The sequence below is a fragment of the Seriola aureovittata genome, chromosome 10 (genome assembly GCF_021018895.1).
Source record: "Seriola aureovittata isolate HTS-2021-v1 ecotype China chromosome 10, ASM2101889v1, whole genome shotgun sequence".
Classification (NCBI taxonomy): domain Eukaryota; kingdom Metazoa; phylum Chordata; class Actinopteri; order Carangiformes; family Carangidae; genus Seriola; species Seriola aureovittata.
Window position 1 is genome coordinate 13,381,868 of NC_079373.1, and position 25,077 is coordinate 13,406,944.

Below are 25,077 nucleotides of genomic sequence, written 5' to 3' on the forward strand. Positions count from 1 at the left end.
TTATAGAGCTAGTGCAGGCTTGAAATGAAGTTTGTGTGAAGATCTTTTTGCAGTGGATGAAAATCCATGTATGGATAAGCTAAACATAGAAGAAACTCATGTTGAGGAAATAAATTAAATAGCACAGTCTATTAATGATTTTTAAAGGCACTAAGAATCTCATATTCAAAAGCCATTAGTAATGATTCATAATCACTGTTTCAGGATACTGGACAAGCCGTTGACCAGCTCAGCCGGAGAAAGATACAAATGTCGATGCGCTATGGCCCAAAAGTGCAGAATGAAGAGTGTCTTTGGTTAATCTGCCAGGTGAGAAGTTTTTGTTGAAATGAATGAGTGCCATCTTGGAACACTGTCATCAGTTTTTACAATACATTCATAATCTAATTAACAAGCTAGTTATTTTACTAGCCCGGTTAAAATTCGACGGAATAACGGGAGAGGAGTTTGGTTGTAGTCACTCCATACTGAGTGCTCAGCCAGGTGCTGTCGCACACGACCATCACCACCATCATCATACACCATACTTTTTTCAGAAATGCAGTGTTTTCTTAACATGTCTTCTGAAATGTCATGTTATTAGAAATGTGTTTTCTGAAATATTGCCATGTTTTGTGCCTTTAATAGTTTCTTGTTTGCATTATATCATCGAGCTGTTAAAACTGGAGACACAGATAAAAAACTTGGAATCTGAGACAGTGGAGCTGTTGTTCTTCAGATACCGGATCCCGATTTTCTGCTGGCTTGTGAAATTTCCTTCTATCACAATAGAGTTACAGTGCTGAAGATTATCGATATATTATATATTAGTCTAGGTCTAGATACAGATTTGCAGCCAGTTTCACAGGCAGACACACTGTAGGTCTTAGGTCTTGTGAGTTTGAGAAGAGAGACAATTTCCTCAAGTAGTCAGCAGTTACAAGTGATCTTATAACTCATTTTATGTAAGTTCTTTTAAATGTTTTAAACTTAGAAATTCAGTTAAGAAATCATAAAAAACTATCCAGCAATGTAGTCAGCCAAGACGAGGGCTGCAGTACAGGAGAATCAAAAGTTATTAAAGTAAAAGTACAATTGCATTTCAGCTTGTAAATATCCTTATTTTGATTTACAAGCCAGTGGCAGTTTATGTTACATAATGCTACTTGATGGGCTAGCACTGAAAACAAGAAAAAAAAGCACGTCTAGAAGCATAATAGATGTGGTTTGAGTTTTTTGGCCGTAACATCTGTAAAAGTGAAGTATTTAACCTGTGTCAGGACATATTCCCACTCCCTTTACTTTGGCCAGTTAGAGTGTGCCTGAAGTCTGGTCAAACAGAAAGTATTTTGTTTGATCCGTATACAGCTCTGTAAGTGGATATATGCTGTTTCCAAAATCCACAACCAGAGACTAAAGGCAAATATATCCCACTGTCTTGTACTTTGGTAGTACTTTGTACTCTGATTCTGACTGAAACTTCATCACAACGCCCCTTCAGGCTACTGATAGTCAATAGGCCTAGGTGCTATGTGTGATGTTGTGCTGCGGGCCTAATTCTTGGCTTTGGTACGGTATTCAGTTACTTCAGAATACATTCGTTTCAGCTTCTGTCATGTGTAGATCCTTAGTGAAATCCCCCTTTTCTCTTTAAAGTCATTGTTTTTCATCCACAGTGTTCGTGAAGCTAACTCTGGCCGTTGTCATGGTAGAAAAACTGTCAGAAAGTTAAGATTCAAGGGTGTCTTTCTAGTTATTTCAGCTTTACCTGTGAAATATCAGTGGAGGGTTTTGGTTTTCTGCAGTAGCCTTAGGACACAAGAAAGGCCATTAGGCTGAATTCATGTTACACAGCATCATACACAGTGTTGAGCACTTTGATATTTGAATTTTGACACAGGTCTACTGAACACGTGTTCCTCCTACATTTGACGCGTTCAAATGACACAGGTAAATCCCTTGTCACTCCTGTTTACGAAGTATCGAGACTGAAACTGTAGTGACATACACATTACTGGTAAATCGCCAAATCGCACAGAAATTATATTACTGCTTTGTGATTTCAAAGCACTACTTGGTCTCTGTTTCTATTCAACTCAGTGCACTTTCTTTTTCTATTGTTTTTAGATGACTCAGGTTGGCAGCTAAATGTATTTTAAATGTAACATTAAATTACAGTGAAGCCAGGTTTGGATGATGCAGACTGAGTCATTTTCACATTGGCTGCCAATGGGAGTTTAACCTGCACTGGAATATCGAGCAGCCTGCGGGTTTCCTAATTAGACCTACATAAAAAATGCTTTTTGGACCTTTCTTTATGCCCCTGTGCTGGCAACAGAGCCGGAGGCATTAGGTTTTCGGGTTGTCCGTCCGTCTGTCCGTCCCATTCTCGTGAACGCGATATCTCAGTAACGCCTTCAGGGAATTTCTTCAAATTTGGCACAAACATTGACGTGTACTCAAGGATGAACTGATTAGGTTTTGATAGTTGAAGGTCAAGGTCACACACTTCTGGCCATTATTCAATGCTGTAACTCAGGAAGGGAAGATTGTGACCATGTTTCCTGCAACTTGGCTTGTTGGCGGAGGCATACAACAGCAAGGTGGTGATATTTCTCATTTGTATCTGTTAAGCTCTTTGCAAAAGATGATCATTTCATAGACTTACGCTTTGGTGTAGGATTCCTCTAGGCTGTGCTGTAAATGCTGAAGCTTATTTTTACATCCAAGTCATAGATAATTGTAAGACTGTGAAATAGATAATATAGCTACTTTGATTTTTATCAGAAGGTTGTTATTGTTCCACTCTCTCACATAGAAACAAAGATGTTTAGACACCTGTTCTTTATTTCTGGACTAAAAGAGAAGAGCCCATACCCAAAGTGGAATTTATTTTATGGCTGTCTGTGCTTTTCTTTGAAAGGCCACAGTGTTTTCATTTTAACCCCTATCACATCATGCAGCTGGATCCGTGTATGGCCTTTGTTGTTAAACAGTTAATCACTGTGGAAGTTTGTCAGCATGGTGGCCACTTCAGGGACTGATATGATCATATCAAAGCTTTGCCAGTAACTCAAACTTCACCCTTTTCTCACATAACTAGTTGTCAAGTTGCAGCTATGTGAGATGACAGAGCAAACTGGAAAGACCAGGTACATGAAGATTTGAGGAGAAGGCAAGGCAGTGTTCCTGTTCCTGATATGATATTAAAAACACTCGATGTTGTGCTTTGCGGTCATTTTCGGGAAACGATAACAGCCTGACTCACCACGGGCAGCGTTCAGGATGGAACAGTAGATCAGATACTGTGCGTGAATACAGACAGCAGGACTGTATCAAACTTCTTGCATTTCAGTTTTGTTTTCTTTTTCACTTTATGTGGATGAGACAGGTATTTGATCATTGTTTATGCTTTAACCACTTTTAGATGCTGAGGATTCTTAAAGGGATAGTTTGGGTTATTTGACGTGGTGTTGTATGAGGTAGTCATTGTCAGTGTATTACCTGCTGTAGATTCAGATCAGACCAGTTAAGAGAGGACCGGCACACTAGCAGAGCTATGTGTTTCTGCATGCGGGGCCACACTTTTAAAAAACGCACACTGAAACAATCCAGTATCCGTTGAAATGTACGCTTCATGAAGAATATTTTCAATGGTTTATATTCCCCTGAAAACAGTACTTTCCTTTGGCACTACATTTTTTCAATCGCTGAACTACCGTATTCCTACGCACAAGCGCACCTACGGAGCGCACTGTGTTAGGCTGCAGCCGCAGGTCAGCTGAGAATCAGAAAGTGCTGAAAATATTCTACATGAAGCGTACATTTCAATGGATATTGGATTGTTTCGGTGGGCATCTTTTTAAAAGTGTCTAAAACCCTTTTTTCTGCTGGCCCTGTGCACAGCAACACCTAGCTCTGCTAGTGTGCTGGTGCTGCCGGCCGCATCTCTGAACTGGCAGCATGCTGATCTGAATCTACTGCAGGTAATACAATGACTATGCAGGACTACCTCATACAACCCCACGTCAAATAACCCAAACTATCCTTCTAACGTTAGTAAAGGAGAATTGGCTCATGGATCTGGGATAATTGTGCATCCCTGAATCTGTATTCGTGCTATATTGCAGCGTCATCATTGGACCTGCAGGGCAGAGTGATTGTGAGGTGCTAAAATTATTTTAAAAAAAGAGCCCTCTGAAATCATCTCTGCGGGCTCCTCCTGACAGTTGTCAGAAGTAATCCTGGCAGATTGAGTCCTGTGTTGTCAAAATATATCTTTTCAAATAATGTATCAGAGAGCAATTTTTGTCAACACCTGAGGTAATATACACAGGAGGTGCAAACATCACACGGGCTTTCTATGACAGATGGTCAGAAACGAGAGTGACCAGGCTAGATCACAGCGTGCACCGGCTCAGGGCTTCCTCTGTCTCTGTGTCAAACACTGTAGCATTCATCTGATGAGGCGTTTTCAAACTCCAAAGCACCGTGCTATTTCTAGCTTAGTATGACACTGTTGTATTTTTACAGGCTTGCACCCAAGATCTCCAGCAGGTTTGACAGGATTTAAATGTGATGACATTATGGTAGTTGGATATTAAAAATTAGCATCTTTTTTGTGGTTTGGATCAGAACTGAAACTGTTAGTCGATCAACAGAAACATAATCAGCAATAAACAGTTTGTTTTGCAGCTGTTTTTTGCACATCTTTCATATGGGTTTACTTTTGTCTGGCCCTTCACTGCGTTCATAGTTTTTAAATCTGAAATTCAACCATACATCTGCCATCTGACCTGTGAACTTCAGTGGAGCCACACCTGCCATGTTTTTGTCTTTCATGTAGCCAGATTTTATTGAGCAGGACGGCTGGTCACTGCGAGACTAATAGGGTTACAACTTCACACAGCCACGGGAAAAGGCCATATATTGAAAGACTGATCTTAGGATCTTATGAATCAATAACAGATTCAAATGAAGATTCATTTTAATTCAAAAATTCTTATTAAATTTCAGCTGTATTTGTCACATGCATGGAATAACAAATGAATCCAGAATAAAACCCACTGTTACTGTGTGTTTATGTCCACACATTGACTTACACCATTAAGCCTGCAGATGTTATGTAGGGTAAAGTCACACATCTGTTACAATTTCTATATTTATATGAAATAGTAATTGTGTCTGTTGAAGCATGAAGCCTTCAGTACATTGGCAGTAAGTACAGTACAGTGGATTTACGTCTGAGTTACGTTATTGATTTTTTTCATATATTTTTTAATGTATTTACTGTTATGTATGTCAGGTTAATATGAAAAAAATCACTCCAGACCGGAACATAGGGCTAAACTGTCAGTGCTCATCAGTTTGTTTTCTCATAGTGGAAAGGTTGTTAATGGTAATGTATCTCTGTGTGGTTGTACTGGACACTAATGAGCTTCCTTTTCCTCTCTGTAACCTCTCAACCCTGTTCCAGGACTATGAACAAGCCCATTTGTCGCAAATGTTTGTCTTTGACTGAGTGCATCTATTTTTAAAAGCCAATGAGAGGTCAGACTCGAGCCATGCAGTGCTTTTTGCAGCTCCATCTTGGCATAAATGAGAAGGAAAAGGTACAGCAGCTTCCCAGTCTGTTTTCTGTCGTCACACTTCAGTGAATATAACTGTACGTTAGCATGGCTGAACAGAGCTCACATTGTTTTTTGTGTAATCCATGATTCAGGTGTGTCTTATTTCTGCTGACTAAGTCACTATAATTATGATTCATTCGCTGTCTGAAGTCCCCTGTCTGAAGCTCCTTGGACTATTTCAGACCTGAGTGTACACAGTGCTGGTCCTCATTGCAGTGTTGATGCCCTTGGCACGATCGTGCAATGTTAAGCTGGTAGATATTCTAAAAGTAAGACTTTGGAGATCCTGTTGACATTGTGACCATAAAGAACTGAGCGGAGGCCAGCTCTTTGGTGGTGATGCTATAAAGAGAATAAGCACAATACACAGTACTTACTTTATTAGTAAAACTTGCTCACTTGCTTTACTGACACTGATCAGTATAGATCTCCCTGAACTGAAGCATGACTTTAAAATGCACTTAAGTACTCTGCATTTCCCTTTCCAAATCCTTATTCTCCTCTCTTCCAGGAAAAAGTCCTGGAATCACATTTGCATTGCAGGGTTAACACTGCTGATATTCTAATACATTGTTTATGCAGTGCACATGTCAGCCCACCCTGTGTCATGTGCCAAAAAAATCTGTCCTCTGTACTGCAGAGCCATCACAACTCACACCCACTAATAAAACTTTCTTTCTTCTCTTCTTCTTTATAAATACAATAGTAGGACCAATGTAAAACACCCGTCAGTGTGCATGCATATGTCTACTCATCTGCTGGTTAGGGCTGTAACACATCAAGGCTTTGGAACTGTTGAAACTTATTTGCTGGGTTAGTTGTTGTAGCAATGTGTCTGTTTAGTATTGACCAGCTCTGTGGTTTAGCTTTGATGCTGTGAGTGAGCTTAGTATACTGTTGTTACTCATGGGATAAAACTAGACTGACATGGTCAACGCGGTGGTAATATAAAAAGGGTGCGGACAGTCCACACATGGTGTGACTGGTTGTCTGCCACAGACAGACCTGTGTCACTGGAGCTTCTGAATTTGGTCTTTCCACTGTTATTATGGAAACACTAAAATTATTCTGAGGTGACCAGAGTTATTCGGGGAATTGTTGACTGTGAAAGCCCCGTTACTCTGGGGCTGTTGCCCCACAAGATGACACCAAGGTGAATCACAGTTAAATTAAGAATAAAAAATACTGCAGAGAATTTTGTTCTGCAGCCTCTTTGGCTTTGACAATGAGCAGGTTGTGTATATGCAGGTATAGAAAAATTAACAGTTTCACCCTCACTGACTGATGTGAATTTAGGTCTTCAAGATTCCTGTGCCTAGGCATCTATATTAAGTGTTTAATTATGTAACTTTACCCCTTCTAAGTCAATGACTGAGTATTTTCTCCTCATTTCCTGTCATCTGGAGGTCTTGGCTACTGCTCATACCTGGGGATTTAAGCTGTTATTGTGGTTCCATGCTGTCCACGGTGTTGCCTGAGAATGTTAGCAGTTGTCACATATCTTTACTCCCTTTGAGGGATTGCCACGCGACCCAACAGCAGGCAGACATCCTCTGATCTGGTCTGTTTCTGGGCTGAGCTAAGTTTAGTGGCCTGCAGAGAGGAGTGACCTGAGAGGATTTCTGGGTGAGGCACAGAAATGGAGGCCTCAACTGCTGCTGTATTGGCTGTGGCCTGTACGCTTCGGTCAGTGTATTATTAGGCCTGGCATGGGACTAAAGTTTGCACACACTGCATAATTCAACTTAGTGTCTGGCCTAACCTCAGTAAACTGAGGACTACTGTTGGCTTGTACATGTATGTGCCCTCCAAACTTCATGAAAGTTGTTGCAGTTTTACAAGTTCACAAAGTAATGTATGCTTTTAACATAAAGCTTTTCCTCTTCTTAAATAGGATTGGGTGGTAATAGATTCATCTAGCCTTGCTATAACGAAGGCATTATGTCCTTCTTCTCGTGAATGCGATACTTCAGTAACGCCTTGGGGGAAGTTCTTCAAATTTGGCACAAACATTTTCTTGGATTCAAGGATGAACGGTTTAGATTTTGGTGGTCAAAGTGAGAGAAACCTCACAAACCATGTTTTTGGCAAATTCATACACTAATTATGACACTATTTAACACAGAGGTCTAATAGGATGAAATGATGAGGTGATGACATTTTATATCCAAATGGTCAAAGGTCAGTTTCACTGAGCATCATAATTTTCTGCAAAAACATTTCTGGCCGTTATTCAATGCTGTAACTCAGGAAGGGGAGAATGTGTTGGTTGGTTGACTGGTTGGTGGAGGTTTACAACCGCGAGGTAATGATTCTAGTTTAATTTCAGCTTTCACTTCATGAATGAATGAGATACCGGAATAGGACCTAAAGCTGTTACCCTCTAGAATGACTGTCATTTACTACACAGAACTATTTTCACTCATGCACTTTTGTCTTTGTCATGTTGTAATAGGAGATTGGAATAGTTACTCTAAATGTCAGGGCAATAGCTCATCACTTGTTCTTGTGATGCATCAGAATCGTATGTTTGTATTCCCAATGGTTTCCAATATGGAGGTTACAGACAGTAAAAACTGTGGTGTCAATTACTAAATATCCAGTTCAGATAACGTCACTGCTGGATACAACGCTGAAAATATTGGTTTGTTGGTTAGAGGACAGAAAAGACTGCTAAGATGCTCTTATATAATCATTTTCATTCAGCCGTGAACTAGAGAAATAATGGACATTACCCATCTAATAACTCTAAGTTTTGTTGTCTCACAAAATTACTACAAATCAAAACATTTCAAAGCATAATGAAACAATGCGTAGTGACAATGAAATTTCTATATCTGCATGGTGTGTTGTAGGTATACTCATATAAACTCATGCGTTTAATGCAACAGTGAAATAGGATTATCAGCATTGCTCAGACAGAGAAAAATCTCACATTGTGTTATGAAGTGTAAATGGCACATCTACAAAACCAAGTTTTTATACACAGTTTAAGTTTGGATTACCATTAAATAAATGTTAATAAGAACACAACAAAGATGAGCCACTAATGAGCCAATTCTTATTTAAATAAACGGACATGGATGATCTGTCATTGCAAAGGCACATTATGATTATTCTTCTCTAAAACAATTTTAGTTCAATACTTTTTATGTACTCTGTTATCTGTAGCTCTTGTTCTCTGTTATACTTATTAGTCAGCTACATTTTCACCTTGCTGCTGAAAGAGGTTTTACTTTTAACTTCTTAAATTGTTAACTTGATAGCAAAAATATACCACTCAAAAGAGTCTAGTGATGTACACCATAGCCTCATCTCTCCTCAAACCTAACTCCCACCTAAGCTATCCAATGTGAGTGAAGTATGTACTTGTGCCCGCACCACTGTTAGCATGCATCATATCCTAAATATTTCATGAAATGACGCAGGGTGGACTGATGACGAAGCTTCTCTAAAGCTTATTGAAGCCCTCTGCACAGTCCAGCTCTCTGCTGCTCATATATAGTGTTATTATAGCAGGCTGTGTTGAGTGTTTGCCTCAACTCATTTCATTTAAATGGCTCACTGCGGGTTAACATTTATATATAAAAGTTAGACTGTATAGATATTGATCATTGCAATAAGGCCATTGTTATTTTTGTTAATTATTGTGAGAATGTATACTGTTAGGAGGAAATAAGATATAAGACAGAAGTAAATATATAATAAATATCGCACCCTGTAGACACCTTACTCAATTTAAAATGCATGAACCTGTGCATGAGATTAGTTGCTACAGCAGTCACTGTCATAATTACTCATATGTAACCAAGTTCAATAGAAGTGAAAATTACAATTATGTCCTCAGTTGGTCAGCTAACTTCTGAGCCTTAAGGTGCACAGAAGCTCACTTTTCACCTTCATAATACACATAGGTTATAATAACTGCACTGTAACTTGTCAAATACACAGAAAATTGATAGGAGTCTTGTGGCCCCTGTGATTCTCAACTTCAAACTGAGGCAAATGATTTTTTTTTTTTTTTTATTGGATTCCCGCCCTGTCATTAGAAGTGCGGCAGACTGGCGCTTGCAGCAAATAAACAGACCTGCAATGTGCTTACGGTTCACTGTGCTCCTAACATACCTGCTTTTTAAGTAGAGCCCTCAAATTACCATTGCTCACATGTTTCACCTTAGACAGGGACAGAAAAACAGAATAATGTGTAGTTTGTGAAAGAGGTATCACCGAAAAGTGCTGGAGAGGGTAGGCTCTATTTAGTGGCACTATTATATAATTCTGGGAATTATTCAACCTGGAGATCAGATGCACTCCTCTGTGACTGGCTCCTAGTTTGGACAAAAATGGAGATTGGGGAATTGTAAAAGAAGCCTCATTAGAGCCCAAAGAATATTGAAATACTAGTGGTATATAACTGCTTTTCCTTAATGCCAGGGCAGATATGAAGGACCGATTAAATAGCTATTATTTCCCTTGTTAGATTCACAAAATGAAATCCACATTTGGATATTCCAAAAGTTTCTGGTCATAACTAAAACAGCTGAAATTGTTGCAGTTGATTTTTATGCCTCTGCGTCCTGTCCACGTGAACGTGATAGCTCAGTAACGCCATGAGGGAATTTCTTCAAATTTGACACAAAAATTCACTTGGAGTCAAGGATGATCTGATTAGATTTTGGTCAAATGTCAAGGTCACAGTAACCTCACAAAACATGTTTTTGGCCTCTTGAATGTAATAGCTCAAGATCACCTTGAGTGAATTTCTCCAGATTTGGCACAAACATTCAACTGGACTGAAAGATTTACATGTACTCATGTGGCAGACGCTTTTATCTACAGCTGATTGTGGTGGGCAAAGTTCAAGGTCACTGTGACCTCATGTTCTTGTGAATGTGATATATTAGGAGCGCATCTGTCACAAACAGAAGAGAATTTGAATTTGGTGGTCCAAGGTCAAGGACACTGTCAAGGACAGGGACACATTTTTGTCCATAACTCATGAATTCATACACTAAGTATGACACAATTTGACTAGTTATATACTAGTTATTGAAAGAGGTAAATAAATAAATAAGACTTGCGAGGACTTGGGTGTTTTTTTTTTTTTATATACAAGTGTTGCTAACATAACAAATGCATAATAATGCTCTAATTCAGTAGAGGAATAGTATATTGGACCGTACAATATACATAGTATTCTGTATAGGAGTCCAGAATAGTAGAGAGGTGTGTATATATATGTGTGTACTGTGTGTGGAACTTATACTGCACTCAGTCACAGCTTTAAAAAATCATTTTAAATTTCCATATCTTTTTCAGATCCACAGACTTGGTTATCTGTTTGATGTAGCCTGCTTCACCTTGCCGAGGGGCTCTGAGCTTTCTTTAGATCAGCCTAACAATGCATATTGTAATACGCCTGCTCTGTCAACTCAGTGTGGTGACGAGAGGAGTGTTTCTTGGGGGGACGAGAGTGGGACGTGAATGGAGAGGTGAACATAATCGCTGTGTTGCCGCGGTAACATAGAACATGATACTGCAGTGAGAGTCCGTGAACAAGGTGACTGGTTAGGCAGCGCTGTAACAGAAGAGCCCAAAGTTGTTACCTGTAGCCTCTTAGATCAGCAGCAGAGGGGACAGGTCTCGTAACCATGGAGCAAGCTGTCACTAGTATCAGGGCTTTCCAGAACAGTGTCATAGCTATTTTCAGTTCCACTAATCCATATACGGGTGGAAATTCATCCATATGGAGGAGGAAATACTCCACATTTTTACTGTCATTACCGTTTATAAAAAAAAAAGAAAGCTGTCAACACATTTTCTGTTTTCCACCTGCAAATTATCTTCGACCCAAGGTCAAGCGCTGCATAAAAGTATGTCATTCCTTCTCTTGACCCTGTAACCTCAGAAATATTACACCTGCTTCAACTCTGTCTGCCGAACAAAACGTATACCATATTAGGAAATGAGGTAGGTTGGGCGAGGAGAGCAAAATACTGATGTTTATACTTTCCTGTCTGCAGTTAGTCCCGCTCAAACACGTGGTCAAATGCCAATCGTTGGCATGATGGGACTGTGAATGTCCCACATTGCACCAGGGCTGTATCGGAGCAGCTGTACCAGAGCCCCTGAGACCCTGTGGAAAGGTGCCAAGGGCAGGGCTCTGTTATCTTTCAGCTGTAAGCACTTTATGCTGGGGATTAAGATCACTATTCCAAGACATAATAATAAGATGCAACTGCTGCTCTTCATCTTTTTACTGATGGCAGCATCTGCACCGACTTACCTAACATACAGAAGTAGGGGCCCAAAATAAAGTTCAGTTTTCATATCACATGACCCCCTGTAATCGGAAAGGATTTCTAGTATTTCCAATCCCACTGAAAATCAATACAATTTTGTAAATCTTGCAAGGCAGTTGCATTATTCTTGTAAATTCGGATGTGGTCAGAGTTAACAAGAAATACAAGAGGGTTTACATAAGTTTATTCTCTGAGAGAGGCCACTGGAGTAACGTGCTTTCAAAACAAATGTTTAAACTAGCTGCTGATGGTCTATATGTTTGACATACAGTAGGTCATGTGTTTAAGTTTAGTGGTGAGTAAAATCACCTGTTAAGACAGCTAACATTTATCACCAATGGTTAGCAGAACAATCCATTACAAGTTTTTATCTGTCCGTGCATCACGTTAAGTATTTTACCTTTGATGGCTTTGTTTGAGTGAGGTTTGATGTTGCCACACTTCTCGACCCCGGTCTGCATATTACACAGCAGTAATATGAGAGTGTATGTCATGACGGCTACAGAGCGGGACAGCCAATCACCCCTTGACCTTTTTAATTTCAGAAGTAGTCTCTAAGGCTCGGGTAGAGGGAGAGGGGACCGAGGGTGCTGCTGCTAAGTGTGATCAATCAACACCATGTATCACAGTTGACCACATCTTCCTGCATGTGTGAAATTTGAATAATTCATTGACACTTAACCCTTCTGGGGATGTTTTCTCAAATTGGATTATGAAAATAGATGGCGTCTGTGACTTTTGAGAACATAGATATGTCTGGTTTTATAAATTGTAATATTTGTATGTGCTAAATTAAAAATATGATTTTGTTGATTTTGTAATGATGTGCATTTTTAACTAATACTCTTCCAAAATGAGTGTAATGAGAAGCTCAGTTTTTATTATAAATATAAGTAGCAGTGCAATGAATAGTAGCAGTGTTTGGCCAATTTTCACATACTGCTTTATCTGATGCTCATGACTGCATGGGTTGTCCAAATTTCACATCTGACTGTGTTATGCTACTTATACAATTTTTATATGAAACTGCAGAAACATCTTTTAGTGTGGTGTCACGTCAGAGTCATTCTCGTCTCTCAATACTGTCGTTGTTTTTTTTGTCCTTTTTGCAAAGATGTGCTTGAATCAATTTGCAACTGTGGAACGCAACAGCTCATTGGGAAAGAGGCTTTTCTTTGGGAAAATAGAATGAGACTCTGTGTGCTGCAGCAATAATATTTCAAGGCTGTTGTCCCCTGCGGTCATAAGGGGTTCAGCCATTTTGTGTTAGCAAAGGTCAAGTCCATCTGGAGTGTTGTTTACGTTCAGGGGTACCCTCCTTCCTCAGTGGTCACCCACTGAATAGTGTCACACATTCACACTGGAAATCACACAGCCTTGTCCAAGCGCAGTCTGCATTCCAGTCAACCTACAATACTTGGCATGTGAGGAATGTTTTATGCTCCATTTTAAAATGAGAGAGACGGACAAAAGAGCAGTTGGATTGATTTTTCCGCCTGCATTGTCGCACTTATTAGGGTCTTTGCTGCACATACAGTGCTCCTTTATTTTCTCCGTCTGTTTGGGTGCATTGTAACCGAGATGATATTGTTACCGTTTTTGTGAAGGTCAAATCTGCAAGTTGTAATGATGGATCTCTGTTCTGAATTAGCCAGACTGGGACAGAGTAAAACAGCACTTGTTGTTTTATTAAGGCCTAATTATTTATTTTTCATTGTTGACAGTGCTCATACACATTGCATGAGGTCACTCACAACGACTTTTTTTCTTTTGTGCGGGACCATGATGAAGTACAGATTACAGATGGAGGATGTGAGTTGTCCATGGACTTTTTCAGGGCTAGTTTTTATTCTTTATCTGGCCATCAGTCCTTAAATTAAAGGTCTCTGTGGTCTGTCATGTCTGGCCTCCAGGACAAGCTGTGTCATCATCACTGCAGTGGACTTGACTGCCAAAACATGCTGTGACAACTGTCCTTCAAACTCACGCTAACCCTTCAGTTAGTTATATATATATATTTATATTTAAAAAATGCTGATTTAACTAGCTATCTACTGTAAAAGTCGGAGGGCTCTTCTGGCAAATGATCTGTCAGGTTTAGTCTAGAGTCTGGAGTGGATGGTCACCAAAAGCCCGCCTGGCTTCACTTAAAGTTCACTATGGGTTAAAAGATATGTAATATAGCAGGATGTTTTGTTTTATATTTTTCAGTGATCTCTTCTCCGGTCTGTTTTTGAACAAAACTACATCCCATCAGAGATCTGCTGCTGACTTTTGCTATTCAGAGTTATAAAAGCTGAGAAGAGATGGCACACTGTGTTTACCCATGTGAAAATAATTTAAACGCCTTATTAGAATGGCTTCATTGTTAAAAACATGACCACAGTGGATGCATCAGATCTGGTCTTCATGAGAGTCTGTGGTTGCTTACTCTTAAGCCGGACTTATTGAGCTAATATTTGGCCAGAGCTACAATACAGATGAGTTTGATTTGCTTCATTGTTTACTGCGTTATTCACTTGAACACGGGGCTGTCTTGCTACAAAAAACAAATCTACATCTTCGTGTAACCCAGTTATAGTTCTTCCAAATTGTTTGGGCTGTGACAGATGTCACACTGCAGTCTGTTTACACAATGCATGACAGTCTGTTTAGTTTATCCACTGCTGTACCACTGAATACATTTAACACTGCTGATGGCATTATTATCAGTATTATTCGTAATAATAATAATAACAACAAGTGGTTTCACAGTGATTACAATGAAGCTCAGGTTTTAACCATCCATCCATAACAAAAATATTTGGGTGCTCAGCTTGTTTCAGCCTGGCCACTTGATAAGTCTGTGTTTGTTGGTTCTGCAAACAGCCACCCACAGGGACTGATGCGAGGCTCAGATTGAAACAGGAAATGCACAATGTTAAACCAAAACAATAAGCTAAAAATTTGAGATGCAGAGATGGGTGATAATTGTCCACGATTTTGACACCGTGAGTGACCCCTTTTAAATTACTCAGAGGCAGCCTATTTAATGGAAATTACAGCTGGCACAATAAAGCGATTAGTTGATCGGCAACGATTGTGATAGTTGATTTATTGTATTAATTATTTTTAAAGCATAAATGTGTTCAAACATTCTCTGTTGCCTCTGATAGTATGCTACAAAATATTTTTGGGGTTTTGGACTGATGGCAGGACAAAACAAGTGATTTGCACATAATAGTGAAAATAATCTGCAGAATAATCTATAAGGAAAATAATTGTAAATTGTAGCCCTAATGTTTAAAACAAAACAGCATTTGCAGGTTTAACTGCTTTTTGTTTAAGACCACTTCCTCTAACTTCTGCATACGGTGTACATACAGCAATATTAGTCCAGATTAGACATGGGATCTTTACACTCTGCTCACAACAACTGGCTGTTATTCTTTGACTGAAGGCATTTTGTTGCCAGCCTGGTTCATTAATGTGTGTCCTTTTGACCACGTAGATACTTGTGGGTGTGTGTTTGTATTTACTAGGAAGGTTTGAGATCATGTGGTCCTGACTGACCATTGTTGTCAGTGGCGGTGGTCTGTGGCGCACCAGTTTGAAACCGTGGTTAACATCTGACCACTGGGAAAAGACATCGTTTACATCTGGCCCATTATGGTCGGACTCTGTCTACCAGTTGTGCTTGAAGCATCGGTATATTCACCCAGCAGTTTCTGACAAATCTGTTGTGACAGCCAAGTTTAAATATAATCACTGTGAGCAGATGTTAAGTCCTGACAATTGTACCTATCCACTCACAACTGCCGCAAGGAATCTCAGATGACCTTTTTCAGAGGTTGAATATCAGCATGCTTTGTGAGCACTGGTAAGCAAGCGCTGGTCACGCAATCGAATTACTACACAGAATAGACATTGTGTGGGCTGCCATGCACTGGACACACACACACACACACGTACACACACAAACACACACAGTCTTTGCCCCAAAGGGATAAGCCACATTATAGTGTACATCATATTATATCCATTCTGACAACAAATCCCAGTGATGGTCCACAATAAAGTACAGTTGATCTAATTATTTCATAGGTCTGGCTCAAACCACTGAGGGCATTTTACAATTACCTGATCATAAATATTAAATTTGGACTTGTGCATGCACTGAAAAGAGCTCAGCAGTGACAGAGAGAGTGCTGCTACAAGGAGCACCTCCCTTCCTCCGTCCACTCCTCTCCCACCCTTCCACAGAGGCAGCCTATGATGTAATGTTCCTGCTGCTGATAGAGCAACCCCCTCTCTTGCTTTTTTATATTTTTTCCCCTCCCCTTCCGATTTGCTGCTGCTGCTCTTGCTGGTGGTGATAGTGGATGCGTGCGTGCGGTGCCGGTTCAGCTGCATCCCTGGGCATCTCTCGGGATCCCTGCAGAGCTTCTTTTCCTCTGTCACCACTCGACCGAGAGCCACTCCTACTCAGCACTGCAAGACCTTGTCCTCTGCTGATAAAAGGTAATTGTTCTGGCTCATGACAAAAGAAATTCATTGTACAAAAAAAGAGAGGAAAAAGGGAGTAGAGAGAGGGAGGAGAGAGTAAAATAGGGAGTGATAGGCAGAGGGTTGACTGAGTGTCCAGTTAGCTGCTGAGTAAATTGGTCTGGTCGCTGAAAGCTTCTTGTCGCCACGGCACTGGATGCCATGGCAATTGCTCCCTCAGTGTGTGTGCATGTACTGTAGTATGGTGTTGGTTTCCATGGTAAAGATGAGACGGATCCCTGTGCTGGCTCAGAGGTAATTCAGCATGTGTCGCGGAAAGCTGCAATTATGTGTGAAGTGATTTCTCATCTTCTGTGCATGTTTTTTTTATAGACATTACAGTAAAAGCTTTTTTTGTTTGTTTTTTTGTTCACTTATATGAGATTTTTAGAAAGATTATACCTCTGCTGTACTTTTTTATTTCCTTTAAAAAAAAAAAAAAAAAAAAAAAAAAAAAAGATTTACAGTGGATAATCATTTCTCCTACTTCCATGGAACATATGTCTCACTTTGATTCGTCTGCGCTACAAAAACTGGGCGTGTACAATGAAAGTCATGTAGCTGAGATGAATGATGCGGTGGGTGTTATCTGCATGCAGATTTTTTACTGCTTCAGAAATTAAGGGTGATTTACCTTGCGTTACGTAGACGCTGAGCCAAACACTTTTCCTCCTTCATCACTGTCTTTTAATGGGATGTGTAGTTCTAGCACAGGACCACAGTGGGTTGGTTGTAAATGTACAGTAGGCGATTTTTCAGGAGTTGCTTAACCTTAACTCTGTCAGATGCTAAGTTAATATTTCATGTCTCGTCTGCCCCACATGTTGATGGCTTTATAACTAATTCATCCTCAGGATTTTCCCTGTGCTTGAGTCATCACTCATTTCCGCTTCCCTTTGTCTAATACTATCCATTCATCTCATCAGGTTATTTCCTTCAGCACTCAGTACATTAGTATACATTTCTCTTTTGTTGCAATCAGCTGGATGAACTAACGCATTTCCAAATCACATTTTCATTAGCCCTTTGGGATCAGGATATACTCTGGAGAAAGGTTCCTGCTTGGATAAAGTCAAGACAATCCATGTGGCTTCAAGGGTTATTTTCTGATTTCCCAATGGGGAAGGGGTCATGTTTACAGTGAAGGTAATCTGTCTTTCAGACTTGTCAGACACAGAGCATATTATCCCTGAGGCCATTATTCTTCTGTATTTGCTGAATAACGGGCTCTCAAGCCAGAGTATGAATGTAAATAATACACAGCAGAAACTGAAAGCAGTCTGTTCCACTTGCCATTTTCACCTTCGTCAGTGTCGCCTGAGAGACAAGTCGACGTCACTACGTCAGTGGAGTGTTGTATCGGACTGAAAATACCCATTAGGTCAGATTTTTTAGTTCAGATGTTAAATGTGCGATGGAATCTAAAACAATTACAAACTGGCTTCTTTTCTCGGGTTGTCTATATAAATATTTTTGCTCATGTCTGTGTAACATAAATATGACATGTAAAGTGGTGAATTTGCTCTTTGATCAGCTTGGACCTTTTCAGTAGCGTTGGGCAATATGTTTAGGTATGTATTTGTTTATTATATATGTATATACAGTGGGGTCCAAAAGACTGAGACAGTTGCAACTAAAGTTTATTTTTAATAATGTGTGTCACAATTCCTAGAGCCAAAGGTGTCCAAAACTAAGAGATATTCAATTAACTATAATATAAGACCAGAAAAATCACACAGGAAGCCCAAACCAGAGACTCTTTTGATTATCAAAAAGGTTATAAGATGATAAAAGTGATTATTCAACTGATTCATGCAACATTGGGATATATTCAATTGAGAAACTGTATGTCACCTACCAATGAAAACCATCTTATCTACACTTTTGGTGATTTTGAATTCATTAGATAAACTTGAAACCTTTATGGGTTGAGAAAGTTCTCCTCCTTGTCATGCTAAAAACCATTTAATTATCTGAAAGATGGACCACCATAAAGCCGAAAACAGGGCTGTTTTCTTAACTCACGAAAATTTGACATTATTGGAGTTGGTTTTCCCATGACCATGACGATAGATTAGATAAATGGATAATATATCTATATATATTATTCTGTGAGTTAAAAACAGAAAAATCTCTTATGGCTGACAAATTTCTATAACTTCATATATATTAAGTGGCATTGCCCACCCCTGTACTCTGACATGAGCTTTGAGAATCATATAGATGTTGTTGGACTAGTGAGTCTAAATTCCTTGCAGTGAGAAGGGGAAAATTGCTTGATTAAATGCCCCCTCTGTTGAATTGAGCAGGACATGGTGATTACTGTATGTGGGTGTGGGGGTGTGCATGTGTGGGGGAGGGGGTCCTGAGGTAGAAAATACAGGAAAGCTGAGCTGCTGCCACGGACATGGAGGGCCACCTGAGGAGCATCCGAGCTGTTCCTCTTGCTCTGTCTGTTGAATTTCGTGCAGGCTTTACTTGCTTTGGAGCTGTGCCATTGGCTCTGGTTTGACAAATTGTTAATCCAGTAAATAGTTTGGCAGTCAAAACTGCAAACTACAAACATATTTCTCTTTTTATCATGATAAAAAAAAGGATTGCGGGAAAATGATCCATGTGCAGTGCAAACTCCTGAAAGAGAGCATGATATGAAAGTCACACATACAGTGTGATGATTTAGTGGACATGTGACTCGTAATGCTGGGAACTCCAGTCGCGGTTTCAGACAAGTGACTAATAGATAGGATGGTGACATAGAGAAAATGAGCATGTATGCAACAGTCTAATGAAAGGACCAGCAGTGAGTCACGTAGATGGCTGAAAAGCTCTCACACACACACCCTAGGGATTGTTCACTGGCATCACCTCCCTGCCAGAGGGCACTCATCCCACAAACCGTCTCTGCTGGAGAGCTACGGCGTCAGAGGTGTTGGAGTAATGCCTTTGGTTGTCATGCAGAGCCATCGCAGCTCCATTTTTTTTTTTTTTTTTTTTTTTGCCAAACAGACAAAGCACAAGATGAAAAGTCCCAACCTCCCACATACACCAGACCATCTGAGAAGAGCATGATTGATCATATGCTAGGTATATTACACACCATCCTATGTGCTGAACCAGTTAAAACTCAATGCCAGAATGAGTCACTCACCTCAGTTGTGGGTCACACTGTGCCATCTCAGCTGGTGCTTTTCCGGACAGCTCATTCACCTTTACTCCAAATAGGAAAGCTTATAATTGTGTCCCATTGAGTTTAAAATGAGGTCTTTGTTCAAAAGAATTATAAAACAAACCGTGATTTAATTCAGATTTAAAGTAGGGCTGCAAGTAATGATTATTTTCATTAGCAAGTCATTTCCCAGTTATCTCCCTGACCACTTTATTTATCACTTTGTTTATAAAATGGTGAAAAATTCCCATGACAATTTCTTAAACTGAAGGTGATGCCCTCCATTGTCTTTGACCGACTGTCTCTCCAAAACCTAAAAGATTTTTAGTTTACCATCACATAAGCCAAAATAAAGCAACAAATCCTCACAATCAAGAATCTGGAATGAAAATCTGTTTTGTATATTTTCTTGAAAATTTACATAAACGATGAGTTGATTGTCAAAATTTGTCTATCTATTGACTAATAACCTGTAGTTTAAAGCTGTAGTTTAAAGATAATCCAAGATGGTTAAGGTCCCCCAAAGGGTAAAATAGGCAAAAACAAATGTTATATATTTGTGACTTTTATCACAAGCAGTGGCTCGACAGTGGGTCAATCATTACAAACTTACTCTTTACATCCAAACCTCACAAAACTTCATTTTGAATTCAAGTGCAGAACCCAGTGTTTCCAAAGGTACTAAATATGTCAGGCTGAATGACGGTGAAATAAGAATAGAATAGAAGAGAATATTTTTAATGGATAATAGACAGAGGGTGTTGGGTTTAAATCCAAAAAAGTAACGGTGTGTATTGCAGATGGAGAAAACGAGTGTTCTAGTGTGAAAATTTGAATCTGTCATCAAAGGAGAAAAAGGTGGCAGCCGACTGAAGCTGTGTTTCTCTCAGTGTAAATATCATATAGATTTCATGAAGAGTTGGAACAAGCTGATACTGTCAGACAGTGTGGTATGAGATGATTTTAACAACCTTTAAGCTACTTGAGAGGATGAACTGTACCCTACTTCCATCCCATGTACAAATAACGACACTTCAGCCTCGGTTTTTTACAGTGACCTGGTTTTACGTTTAGACTGGGGCTGAAAAATCAGGCCAAAGGGTAACTGTAAGTGGTGTGTGGACAAAGAAAGGCCTTAACGCCTTAGTTGTGACTCTGGTCGCTGTTTTGCTTTAGAACTCATTTAGTTTGTTTACTGGGATTTTCCCTTTAGCTGCTAGCACTGAACAGATGCTTGAAATAAGTGTTGACCATGACCCTGCCGTTACTACGCAACTACTGACAACCTGTAAGATGCACAGCAGTGTTTTTGCTAAAAGGTGAAATATTTTTCACTTCTTGTTCACAGTCAATTTAGAACTGTAAAGGTCTCAGTGGTGTTGTGCTGTCCTCTTAGTGTAAAAAATAAGAAAGAGGTTGGTCCTCCAGAGGGAAGCACTTTACTCTCACGAGGCCATAGGTATCCTCGGCAGCCTCGGCAGAGAAAGGTAGAGAGGATGTTTTTTATACTGCTCTTATGATATATAGCAGCTAAGATAAAGGCAAACAAGAAAGAGGAAGTGAACAAAGTTGGTTGTCATCTGACAAATGCATCACAAAATTACAGCGTTTCAACACATTGGACAGTGTTGTGTTAACAAACACATCCCTGCAGTAAAACTCAGATTCATCTCCACGACACAGTCAAACAGTGTAACCCCTGAATGTCGAGGTGATAACATGAAGCCGAGAGTTCGGTCCCAGGGTCGCTCAGTTGTCTTCAGCGCTTCTGTCAGCCTCCGTGACTCTTAAGTAGCCTACTGCTGCTATCTGGCGGGTTTCCATTAAGCTAATATGTGAAACATGAGGGCTTATCGCGACGCTGTAATTCCTCGATTGTTATTCATTCATATAGATTGACCTGTCAGCACTTCTGCCAGCTGTGTGTGAAGCATGCTGAGAAGAAGGATCAAACTTACATTTTCATGCGGTCCACTGGAATCACAGAAGCTCATAGTCACTTTTTGAAAAAATCTAATTATCAAATTTAAAATTTGTTGCACCATTCATTCCTTATACACAGTCTATTGATCACCTTGTGACTTATAGATCCCCATGGATTTTAAAAACACAACACATTTTTTTCAAATCACTTTTTACAAATACAATTTTTAGTTCTAGATGATACCAAAGTTTACAAGAGAAATACAAATTACCATTAATACAAAACATATATTAGAAACATTTTCACAATATTCTACAACCTTTAAGAGGCACCCATCAATAGGTGCAAGGGTTGTATTTCATTTTCCAGTAAAAAGCAACAAATTCTGTACATGTTCAGTGTATGGGTGATATCCAGCCATCTACTAAATATCCCATTCTCACCAAAAACCTAATGTGCAGTAATTTTCGACCGTTACCAACCACTGAGTATTTCTGAGTTTTCTAATTGTAACTGGTGGGGTGCACTTTGTGTAGTAGTCACACAGAGTGGAGGCAATGAAAAGAGACATTTTGAGAACAGCCACATTAACAGGGTCACAAGCAATGAAAAAGGCCAGTCTTCCTCTGTTTGACTGGTCTGAGCCACGTGTTTAGACGTCTGCTGGCGGTGTCCTTTATATTCTATGGATTGTTTACAAAAGGTCGCCTGCATGGCAGTGGCAGGTGGTCCAACTCAACAAGAGGTGAGTTACCAGTCCAGTAAGGGGGGGGGGGGGTTGTATGACTGACATAGGCTGTAAATAAGACATCCAGTGAGTATCCTAGCTGTGGCCTAAGTACATCTCAGGTGACCACGTGGAATCTTGACTCTGCACAGAAACACTGAGCTGACATTCAGAATCCCAACACCTCAAACTTGGCATCGCGTCACCCTCCTTAGCTGTTGCCTAAAGTGTATAATTAGCATCTGCTATTTTAGAAACAGGCGTCCCCGTCTCAACACCCCACTATCTTACACTTCTCTCTATTTACCCTGGAAATATTTTTGGAGAAGGCATGTGAAGTTATTTGGTAACACTTCGCTTTAACTTAAAGGACTTTCAAAATACTTTGGTGTACATTCATTGGCATATCATCAAACATCTACACACACCACACTTTCCTATTCAAATGAATGGGAAAGTGTGTCTAAACTTTTGACTGGTACTGTACAATTGCTTCTCTTCCTACAGTCATATTAGAACACATTCATATGACATGTTGGAGGTTTATTAACAGACTTAAGATAGTTTTATTATACATTTTGTTGAGATTTAAATAAATCCAAGCTCTGTTTATAAAACATAAAGGGCAGTATGTGGTTCACTAGAGCTGAGTGTCCCCATTACAATTCATGAAATGGCCTCTTCTGAGACTTTGCTGCATCACTTCTGTTGCACTTTCAGTGTCATGGCCTGAAAACTTCGTCCTTGCCGGTGTTGTGTGAATTATTTTAGAAGTGCTTCGTGGCAGAACACCATACATCGGCTCTAAGCATTTTCTTCACGTGCCTTTGATGAATCCTGAATCCAGATCTCAGCAAGATATGACATTGGCCATTACACTATATCATAGCGCAAGCCATATTTTGTAAATTTTATCATTAAGTTAATTTGATATTGTCTGGAGAAATACATGTGTTTAAGATTGTTGCATCTGTGTTGATTTAGAACAGATAGATTTGGGTTATCTTCCGGTAGCTTGAAGTTACTGGTAATTGCAATCATTAAAGGCAGTCTTTATATGGGTGCAAGCAGCTGGCTGAGAGGCTAACATCTGCAGTCCATAACAAGGGAACCAACTCCCAGGAGAGCTTAAAAAAAAAAAAAAAAAGCTCCAAGGCTACAATCGGTGCAATTAGGCCTCTGTCTCATTTAATGGCCGCTCACATAAATTCAGCCACATCATGGTACACTGCGTAAATGTTTTCCTTGTGTAACTTTAGTATATTGCTTTTGAATGAGGAGGCACTAATTTCCCAAAAAGTGGACAGTCAACAGTCTTGGGACCAGAAAATCACAGGACACATTGGAGTTTTGTTTTTTTTCCTGCACAGGTTCAAATCAAGCAAATAACATACAGATACTTCTGTAAAACACTCGGCCTTTATTGCTCCTCTGCCATGAGCCCTCTCTAATAGTTTCCTAATTATACTGAGTAAAACGGTCTCTGAGATGTAATAATAGATCTGCTCCTAAAAAAATACTAAAGTATGCAACATTTACATCAGCACCTTTAAGTAAAACATGAGTCAAGATCATCCTGTAGCAGTGTACCTCCCTTCTACTCCCTCATGTCTCCCTCCCTTTTCTCCCTCTCTCTCCCTCTCTGACAGTGTGTGATGGGAGGAGCTCCAGTGTGTTGAGTGGCCAGAGGCAGGCTGTAGTACGACACTGTGTCAGAGAGAGGGAGTGTGTGGACCTGCGGACACGGAGCTGTCATCTACTAGTGCGTTAAAACTCTGTTGTTTGTGTGGATTTTCTTCTGACACTTCCTGGGGGAGGAATCTATCTGTCTGTGACACCTAAAGGAAACCTTTTTTAGATCTAAAGGAAGTTTTTGTGCCACAGCTGAGTGGGACAGAGCGTAAGTACGGCTCTTATACAGATTATACCCTTGTGTTCATTAACCGTGTGGTGCTTCATGAATCATTGATGTGAATACGCTGCAGTTCTGGTTACCTATTGATATGATGCCAGGAATAACCTGTTATTTCCCTGTTAGAGAATTATAAACTTTTTATGACTGAGCCTGTGCAGAGTTTGTTGTTAGGTTCTCTCTTTTAAAGGGAAAAGTGGGTGTGAGCTGACACGAAACAGCCCTCCTCCCTCCCCAGTAGGTCTTTATCGCAAGGTGATAGCAGGGCAAGGGGGTCATTAAAGATCGTGTGTGTGTGTGTGTGTGTGTGTGTGTGTGTGTGTGTGTGTGTGTGTGTGTGTGTAAGAGCTACCCTTGCATTAAGAGATGTTGGACTCTTTGAAAACACAGTTATTTACCTGGGTGTGTTTGTATTTTAAGGCTTGCTGGCTTGCGTGTGAGTGTCTCTAGTAATGCTGGAAAAAACAGGGGATGGCTCTGACTCTTTACGCGGAGGCACAACTCATGAGCAGTGAGCCTGTGACTGGGTGTGGGGCCTCTTTTCCACTGATAGGAGTTAGTGAATGTGGCAGCCAGTGCACACAGATCCTCAACCCAGCCTGCAAACTTTGCGTGAACCCAGAGGAGTTTGGAAAAGCCGATGGGCGAGAACCAGAACATAAATATCAACACAAAGTCTTAATTGTCTTGGTGTGTTTGGCTGTGATAGTTGCGAGTGAGCACGCTCAAATAGCTGAGGAGTTTTTGTGTTATGACACTGGTTAGGGGTTCGTGATGTGATTGCTGGCAGCTACAACACAGGGAGCATCAGGTGTTATTGTGTGAAACTCAAATCTCTCACCAACATGCTGCTGGCAGCACACTTGAGACTAATGCCAAATGGTTAGACATGTGGGGGGTAGTTAATGGATAG

General features: G+C 40.0%; 1 protein-coding gene across 4 annotated transcripts in view; it reads left to right on the top strand.

The window, feature by feature from the left end:
• Positions 1-264: 264 nt before the first annotated feature.
• The window catches only part of sema4ba (sema domain, immunoglobulin domain (Ig), transmembrane domain (TM) and short cytoplasmic domain, (semaphorin) 4Ba), a 64,364-nt gene continuing 39,551 nt past the window's right edge, over positions 265-25,077 (top strand). Inside the window, exons 1-2 of one of the 4 annotated variants that reach the window (XM_056387078.1) lie at positions 265-309; positions 23,902-24,152. The gene's annotated coding sequence lies outside the window, so the exon portion shown is untranslated. Of the gene's footprint in view, positions 310-16,245; positions 16,412-23,901; positions 24,153-25,077 lie in introns of those variants that run through there. The other 3 variants (XM_056387077.1, XM_056387080.1, XM_056387079.1) reach the window with 3 other exon arrangements.